This window comes from Balaenoptera borealis (genome assembly GCF_965194805.1).
Source record: "Balaenoptera borealis genome assembly, chromosome: 2".
Lineage (NCBI taxonomy): Eukaryota > Metazoa > Chordata > Mammalia > Artiodactyla > Balaenopteridae > Balaenoptera > Balaenoptera borealis.
This window is the reverse complement of record NC_138867.1, coordinates 107,712,968-107,721,661: the sequence shown is the minus strand read 5'-3', so window position 1 is coordinate 107,721,661 and position 8,694 is coordinate 107,712,968. Positions and strand designations below refer to the sequence as shown.

Sequence of the window (8,694 nt, the reverse complement as noted above, 5' to 3'; positions counted from 1 at the left end):
GGTGGCTACTGCAATAATTTCCTAAAATCTTGGACAAATCAGCCTCTCTGTGTGTCAGCCTCTTCATTTATAAAACAAAAATGTCAGTCTATATAATCAATGAAAAACTTTCCTGACTCTAGGATTCTATGATTGTATTAGGGACTTTGGACTTCTGGGCATATATTCTAAACTGTTTTGGGACTTAATGTGTTGTTAGTTTACAAGTTGGTGTTTAAGTTTCTTAAACCTGGTATAACAGCCCATTCTACATCTATATTCCTCAGTAGTGGGTACATGGTAAGTGCCAGATCTTGTTGCATGAAATTGGAGGCGACGATGGTGATTATGACTCAGTCTTCTTTGGCAGATGAATGGTAGGAGTGAATGGCTTATTTAGTATCTCCCTCCTTAATTAGTAGCCCCTCAAACTACTTGTCAATCTTTTCTGCCAAAAAACAGCCAAAGGGTGAGCAGAAATAACTTGGGTAATACTTCTTTAGTATTTTTCAGCTTCCTGGAATTTATGAACCCTATTGATGATACACCACAAAGTTACATATTTGCATATGAATATGAGTCTCCCATATGGGGGAAATAAGAAAGTTGCCAAGGAAGAATTTCAGTTAATATCGAAAAATAAATTCTTAAAAATGATTCTATGTTAATGGCTGGTTTAATAAATGTTTGTAAAGCCAATAGGACAGTGTAAATCTTCAAATTATCATCTCTTGGCAGGGATGGTATAGGAGTGCAGGCGTGTGTATCTCTGCATGTGTACGCATATGTCTGTGTGGTCCAAGAATATCCAGAGAAGAAGTAGATAACGTGACACAGGAAGAAATAGGGTAAATGACTACTATTCAATGGGGAGTCCTTTGTCTGGACTTACCCCACCTGAAAGCTGCACTCTCTGTCAAGGTAGCCCATCTGGCCCCTGCAGTACAGAATAGATAGAAGTGCAGAGGGACAAAGAGAGAGAAGGAAGGAGAGAGGGAGAGGGAGATCTAGTACGGCACCATAGCAGAGGGAAAAGCTATAAGAATGAGCAGTTATGGGTAATTTTGCAGAGGATGCTTTGGAAAAAAGTAACTCTCTAAAGTCCCAGCACTGTCCTATACAGTAGCAAAGTAGAATCTGCTATAGAACCTCAATGAAATAAACTTTGTGCTTTGAGAGAGAACTTTGAACAACTGCAGATAGACAGACTGAGAATTCTCTGTGTGAGTACAGAAGCCCTGAAAAAAGTGACTCTACCATTCAAGTCTGAAACTAGAACAGTGCCAGACATAGGAGAATCCTGTGGAGCCATGGCAATGGTGCAAAATATGGCCAAGGCCAGGAAGGAGTTGTTTTTTCATCCACAAATTCCTTAATGAATAGGATCGAAAATTTAATAGGAGAAACTGAACAGTTTGCTCGAGGTAAATTTAGAAAACTGTATACAGTATGGCTCATAGGATGGCTTCTGGCAGTCCCAATCCTTTCATCATGGAGACCAGGTGGAAGCACCTGACTGTAGCAATGCAGTATTTGGAGTGGTAAAACTGCATAGGCAGCACCATTTCCCAAGCGCTGCTTGTGTGAGGCCTGAGGCTATCTGCATGTGTCACACATTCCATGTGCACATGTACACTGTAAACACACGTACGTATCAGCATGGCCAGGAGTCAGTGGAGCCCAGCTAAAATAATATTTACATTCGACCAAATGCAAAGTGGTTTACCTCCCATCCGTTAATGCTATACTTCTATATAAAAACCAATCAACATAAAGTTTTGATCGCATTAAAAATTCTAATGAATTAACATCAATGAAGAGAAAAATGTAAATAAATGGAATAATACAAGTTATCATTTTTGAGTGGGATTCATTTGGTTTGGGGGGGGGTTTGGAGATTTGAACTCATTGATTTCATCTAACCAAGTGCCTATTATACACAAACCTCGAAGATAGGCCTTAGGGATAAAACAGTGACTAGAAATCAGTCTCTACCTTCAAGGAAAAACGTAAATGCTCAATTCCTCTTACATTACTCACAGTAAACTTGTTTATGTCAATAATCTGTTAATTGACTCAGTTTCAAGATAAAGAATTACAAATGCCCTAATACAAAAGGCATTTCATGATGAAAGCAAGCATCTTGAGAAACATTATAGTAACTTTAAATGTAAAATACACCCCTTAGTTTCCTACAGGTGAGAGGAATGTGAATAGAATGATATATAAGAACTGTCTTCTTTGTGTAGAATATAAAACTGTAGTATAAATATTCAGAGAAGGGAGCAATCTGTGTTCAAATCAGGACCCCTCTGCTCATTTGCTGTGTGCTGTGCAGGGTTACTTAAACTTTCTGTGCTTCAGTTTCTTCATTTGTAACTAGGCTTATCAATACATCAACACAGTATCTCATAGAATTATAAGAGACTTATCTGGGTTAATTCATGTTGAAATCTTAGAATAATGCCTGGCACATGTGCAAGAAATGTTAACTATGTCATTATTAATGTCTACCTACTGTTTCTAATCACATTCCCCAAATCAAAGTTCACCATCTTCCTGTAAATCACTTGATGTTTCTATTTAGCAGAATGGTCAAGTAGAAGTTTTCATTTGTACAGTTTCACAATCCCATAGCTCTATTTCCAAAATCCTAAAAGCTCTGGAAAATGAAAGTTTTTCAGAGCTCACCTGGTGGCAAAATCTCACCTGAGCTGATCTGAATTCACCTGGCAGCAAAATCTGATCTGAACGGATAGGAAGCTATTTATAGTATTTATACATCCCATTCAGTGTAAATATTACTATATTTGAGTATGAATATTATCCCCGCCCCTGTTGGAATTACCTTTCAAATTTGAAAAATTCTGCATTCTGAAACATATTTGGCCCCCGAATTTCAGATAAGAAATTATAGAGCTGTACTAGTGACAGAGAGGGTGGAAGACATTTCCATCTCTGGCTCTGTAAGGCAAGATTTATTAAGTGAGGATGTGAGTTTCTCCAATTATAAACATCTTGAACCAATCAGCTCTCCAGATCTGAAAAAATGTGAAACTCATTTCCTCCATGATATTCATTATCACCAGATCAGTCTTCCCTCCTACTTATTATATCTGCTATAATTTCCAAGGAGCAGTTATTTTGGTTTGGGAACATTTATCAAGATACATAATTCTATCCCTCCTCCAATTATTTTAATTTCTTACCCCTCTTTCCCATTCTCTATCCACGTTCATACAAATACACCATCAGATAGAGGTCAAAACAAACTAAAATTTTTGGGTGTGGGTATATGTCCCCTCAGCCCCTTTCCTGGTTGCCTTTTCCATTTTCCTCCACCTGGGATTAAGTCAAGCAGTCAAGAAGGATGTGTCTTGCCAAACCTCTTAACTCCATTTTGCCCTCCAGCACATGTATTATTATGAGTGAGCCACTGGTTGGAAGAACTGTCTAGTCTTTAGGCAATTTTGTCTGGTTTTGTCCCAGAAAGTTGATGGTAGATCCCAATCTAAAAGGTCTATCCTTGTTAACAGCTCTTAAGATCTCCAGAGTTGTCCAGGAGAAAATTCTTCTAAGGCTCCTTCCTCTCTTTCTCCAGGGAGTCTGAAGTCATGTGTTTTAAAATTCTCCAAAATAGACAATCTCCACATCAGATTTAACCACAATAACTACAGCTGGGTTTAAAAATCTGCCCTCCCTCACATTACTAACAGAAAGCAGCAGTCTAGCTAGGAGTGAACCTGAAAAATCTCTTTTCTAGTGCCCTCACGATGTTTTCTTTCCCTTTTGCGGTCAAGGAGGCCTCAAGATGTAGAACTACTTCGTTGCTAAGGAGGCCAACAGTAAAGAGGTAAATGCAGGTTTATAACAGATATTAATCCAAACAAGTGGAACATTCATGCCCCAATGAGGCAGTGACCCAGTTTTGAAGGAAATATGGTAAAGAGGCATCTGCATTTGAATTCTCCCTGGGCCATTTACTCATTGTGTGTTCTACTTTAACTTCTTTGGGCTTCATTTTCTTGATCAGTACCATAGGCACCATAATATCTGCTTTTGCAGAACTACCCCAGGTCACAGAAGAAAATTACTGAATGGGATTCAAGTTTATATCTGTTTGACTCTGAAAACACTGATCTTGTCCTTGCATCATGTGGTCCTTAGAAAGTTCATGTGTAAAACAGAACATTCCCTCTGCTGCTAAACAGCCATGGCTAGCTGTCAATACAGTGTGAGAGAGCGTTTGGACTGTTTAACTTTTGATGATGGAACCTGGTATCGATCAGGGCTACAAGCAGAGCACAGTGTTAAATCAGTGTTAAACCTAAAAGACAACCTTGACCTAAGTAACAGGGTGTCAACGGGTGGGGCAATCTGCAGCTGGCTGTGGTTCTTCTGTGGTAGAAGGTAAACCTGGTTACAGGGTAGCACATAGCAAACCTTAGGAAGTCCGACTGAAAGCATCTGGAGCTCACTGAGAGCTGAACAGAAGAGGAAAAACTATAGCAGAAATTTCAGTTGCTTACAAAAATCTAAACAGAGAGTGGAGAGTCCCTCCTCCGGAGCAATCCTGGGTGTCTCAGATATGATGGCTCCAAGGAATACTTCCTTATCACCAAAAGGAATCCATTTAAGACAAGAGACTGACTGCCCGCATCCCTTTCAAGAAGATTTTCATTACCTAGGAGCTAGTTTTCTCCCGTGGTTTCTGTAAAGGCAGAAGCCCTTGGCTTCCTGGGATACTTAAGTTTCAAAAGCTCTTTGGTATAAACTTTAACCACCACACTTAAAAAAGTTAACAACAGGGTCCTACCGTATAGCACAGGGAACTATATTCAATAACCTGTGATAAACCGTAATGGAAAAGAATTTTAAGAAGAATGTATATATATGTATAACTAAATCACTTTGCTGTACAGCAGAAATTAACACATTGTAAATCAACTATACTTCAATTAAAAAAAAGAAAACAGTAAAATATCACTTCTCTTTTTCCTAAACCCAGGAACGTGTTCACACTGGAGATAACAGGAAAACAGCTTTATAAGCCATTGTTGTATGCTGTTAATGAGGGTGCGCAATTTATGCTTTAAAAGGGGGCTCCTGGAAGAACAGCCTGAAGACACCGTCTCAGGTCAGTGACATTTCACGCTGGATATTGTTTGCTGACAAAAACTTTTTTTGGTGAGAGGTTGAGGTGGTGGGTGGGTAACTAAGTGGGAATAGGTCTTTTTTTTTTTTTTTGGCTGCGTTGGGTCTTCGTTGCTGCGCGCGGGCTTTCTCTAATTGTGGCGAGCGGGGGCTACTCTTCATTGCAGTGCGTGGGCTTCTCATTGCAGTTGCGGAGCACGGGCTCTAGGAGCACAGGCTTCAGTATTTGCAGCATGCAGGCTCAGTAGTTGTGGCTCGCGGGCTCTAGAGCACAAGCTCAGTAGTTGTGGCGCATGGGCTTAGTTGCTCCGCAGCATGTGGGATCTTCCCAGACCAGGGCTTGAACCCGTGTCGCCTGCTTTGTCAGGCGGATTCTTAACCACTGTGCCACCAGGGAAGTCCCGGGGTATAGGTCTTAAAATAATGGGTGAAGGGCTTGAAATAAGGTAAAAATAGGGAACTGTGGTATTCATTCCCTCCCTCTTTCTCAGTTTTACTGTATGTTGTCATCCCTTCTGTGGACCGTGAAGAAAAAAATTCTCCCTCTATATCTCTATTTCTATCAATAAATACATATACATTATGGGGCACACCAACTGACGGTGCTGAGAGGAATACATTAGTCTGTTTTAGTTCCCCGTGATCAAGTTATAGGAGAGGGTATAGTTTTAGGGTCCATTTAGATTATAAGTAAGTGGTAACACGTCCAGAATCACGAGGACCTCCCAAATTTACACAGTAGCAGCAGGTTTTCGACAGCCATCAGCGCACTGTGGATTATTGTTAGCATTTGCCCGTCTAAATCTCTGACCCCTCCTCTGGCCTGTGAACTCCTTGGGGACCGAGACAGGGCGTCACCTGGTTTCTGATCTCCAGGGTGTGCACCGTTACGTGGCCCACAGTGGTGCGCCACAATGTTGGGACTCTTAGCAGTGCCGTCGGACTCAGGGTATGCCTTGTGAAATTTAAGAAAGTGATCTCTGTTCCTGGATCTGATGATTGGACTGACTGTGGAGGGGCATTGTTGGGAGCTATTTTGGGTTCTTATTGGATGATGCGCCATATACAGCTTAAAGGTCACATTTTACATAAAAATAAATATTTCAGTTGACTAATATAAGTCACTGAGAGCAAGTTTGTTTGTGTCTAATGAAATTACATAATGCAGGAAGCTCCAGGAAGCTCACATTCTGCCTGTCTCCATTTTCCAGCTAAATTAGACTCCGAGAAAAGAAATAGGCTTCTCTCCCACAGCCTGCCACTTTTAAACAACCTCAAAGGTCTATTCCCTATGGGTCAAACTTTGGCAGAATACTGCTGTTAGCCTGTGCATGGGGTCATGTGAAATACTGTGATCTGGACAGTCAATGGTCCACTGTTTACTACTGGATACCACCTTTCTTATGGCTCCTGCATGGGGAAAGAACCCCCCAGGTTTAACGCAAATGGGAAAACAATGGGAATGGTTGGAGGTACTGTGCTGCATACAACTATTTAAACGGCATATCTATTCAGTTCTGAACAATGACTAGCACAGCCCTGGGAGTTTATTATTGTCTGGATTTCCCTATCACACACCCAACCATTCAGAAGCACAGCTGGAAGTTTCCTTTTATATTACCTCATTCTCCATCGATCACTCCCTAATAAAGATGGATACACTAACCATCAAACCTGAGAAGTGTAGAGCATTGGTTTCACTTGAACATGAGTTCTCTGTGATTATTTAGGAAGCCTGTATAAGGTGCTGCCACCCATTCTTGCCTGTTGAACTTTTGCATTTTCTATTTAGTGAGCATGCCAAGGGCTTCTAGGGATCCACTAGACAGTGACCCAGTTTAAAGGCAGTTAGAGGATTTTGTAATACATCACCTGGAAAGCCATAAAGGCACATATCATTTTGCAGATGTACAAACAAGACAGGAAGGGTCTATCTAGCCCGTAACCTCAGGCAGAAGATGCAGATCTGAGATCACTTTGAAGCTTTGGAGACTCAGGAAGATCAACTTTTCTTTGTAACACATTCTGATTATTTTCGTCTTCTTATAGGCACTCCCTCTGGTTTGTCTAAGTTTGACATGTCTCTTTCACCCAGGTGCTTGACTTGGCAGGCACAGAGAAAATGAGGAAACTGTGCCAAACTAAAATGAACACATTTTGAAAATACTGAAATTGGATCCTAATATTGATGCTTTTTCATAGGAGAGGCAATAAAAAACATCTTAGAGCTGAATTGCGATTCTGGTCTTCTCTGAGAAGTAAAAAAGTATATATAAACCATTCTATCAGGTTTTGAGCTTTTCTATTTCTCTACCTTGACCAGAAAACTTAAAAAAATAAAAGATGTCATTTACCAGTTAGTTCAGTAAATTTCAGTGCATCATTGTCTTAGGTGCTTCACAGCTAAAAGTTAAAACAAACAAAAACCATCTCTTTATTAGAAAGAGACCAGGTGTCAGAAAATACGAGTGCTGCTTCTAGTTCTTTCGTTAACTAGCCAGCAACAATGGACAAATTGTTTAACATTACAGTTTTATAGCTGTTGAGATTGGGACCATCATATACTAAGGGCACAAAAGACTGCAAATTAGGTAGCAAATTTAAAAGTTGCAAATGTTAAAAATAGAAAAAAATGTTTCCTAAATGCAATCCATTTCAAAGAACATGTTTGTCCAAATCTAGTGTGGCATACCTCAAAATTTAACTGATTTCTTCTTTTTATTGGTCTCCTTTTTTCTCTTGGTAGCAGGGGGGAAAGGTGAACTTGAACTTGCCCACATAGGGTGACTACGTCCTTGCAGTTTAAAACAGTGACTTCTCAATCCCAACCGGATTTAGGTTAGTCAGCTCTGGGGTCTTTTCACCCACCTTCTCCTATAATTTTCCATGATAAATTCATTAAGAAGTTCATACACCATACTGCTAGGGTTTGGCAGAAAGATGCCTGGTACTTGTGTGGTCCCCTGTGGTCAGTACTGTCCCAAGGTTTGCCTGTGTTCTTTGCTGATTGGTGTCTGTTGAGTTCTGGCTGTTTTCACCTGCTTTTTAGATGTTGCTCTGGAACTGGACACGGAAGGCCCTGGTCTCTGACATAGCCCATCTTCTCTAGGTCTTCATGGCATCTCCTTGTCCCAACCCTAGACCTCTTCAGGTCTCAGCTTTTGCCCCTACCCCCTACCCTAGTCAGGAGACACACTGACTTGCGTATCTCCTTGATGGTATGTATGTGTGACATCTGGGAACCAGAAGTGCTCCTACTTCTGGCCAGTCAGCATGGGCTATCTCGAAGGGCAAACTCCTCAGGCTCTATGTGGTGAAGCGGTGAATTAGCCCACAATTTAACTGGGTGTTTATACCACTGCCCATTGCTTCCTCCCAGAGGTTTGACCTTGTCTCTGTCTTGACAGACCTTTTCTCTCTTTTTCGTCTTTGTCTCCTCCTCCCAGCAATATTAAAGAATTAGGTTTTGTTTTTGTTTTTGTTTTGCATCAAATTGCATGATCTCCCTTCCTTCTCTATAACGTAATCTAGGGCCACTTCTCCAAGCTTGGGTTTTTGATA

The 8,694-nt window shown here is 40.7% G+C and overlaps 1 long non-coding RNA gene across 2 annotated transcripts in view; it reads left to right on the top strand.

Moving 5' to 3' along the window:
• The first annotated feature begins 5 nt into the window (after positions 1-5).
• The window catches only part of LOC309623671, a 386,864-nt gene continuing 378,175 nt past the window's right edge, over positions 6-8,694 (top strand). The window contains exons 1-2 of one of the 2 annotated variants that reach the window (XR_014241446.1): positions 6-3,832; positions 4,988-5,116. This is a non-coding gene — a long non-coding RNA (uncharacterized lncRNA). Of the gene's footprint in view, positions 5,117-8,694 lie in introns of both variants that reach the window. The other variant, XR_014241447.1, reaches the window with a different exon arrangement.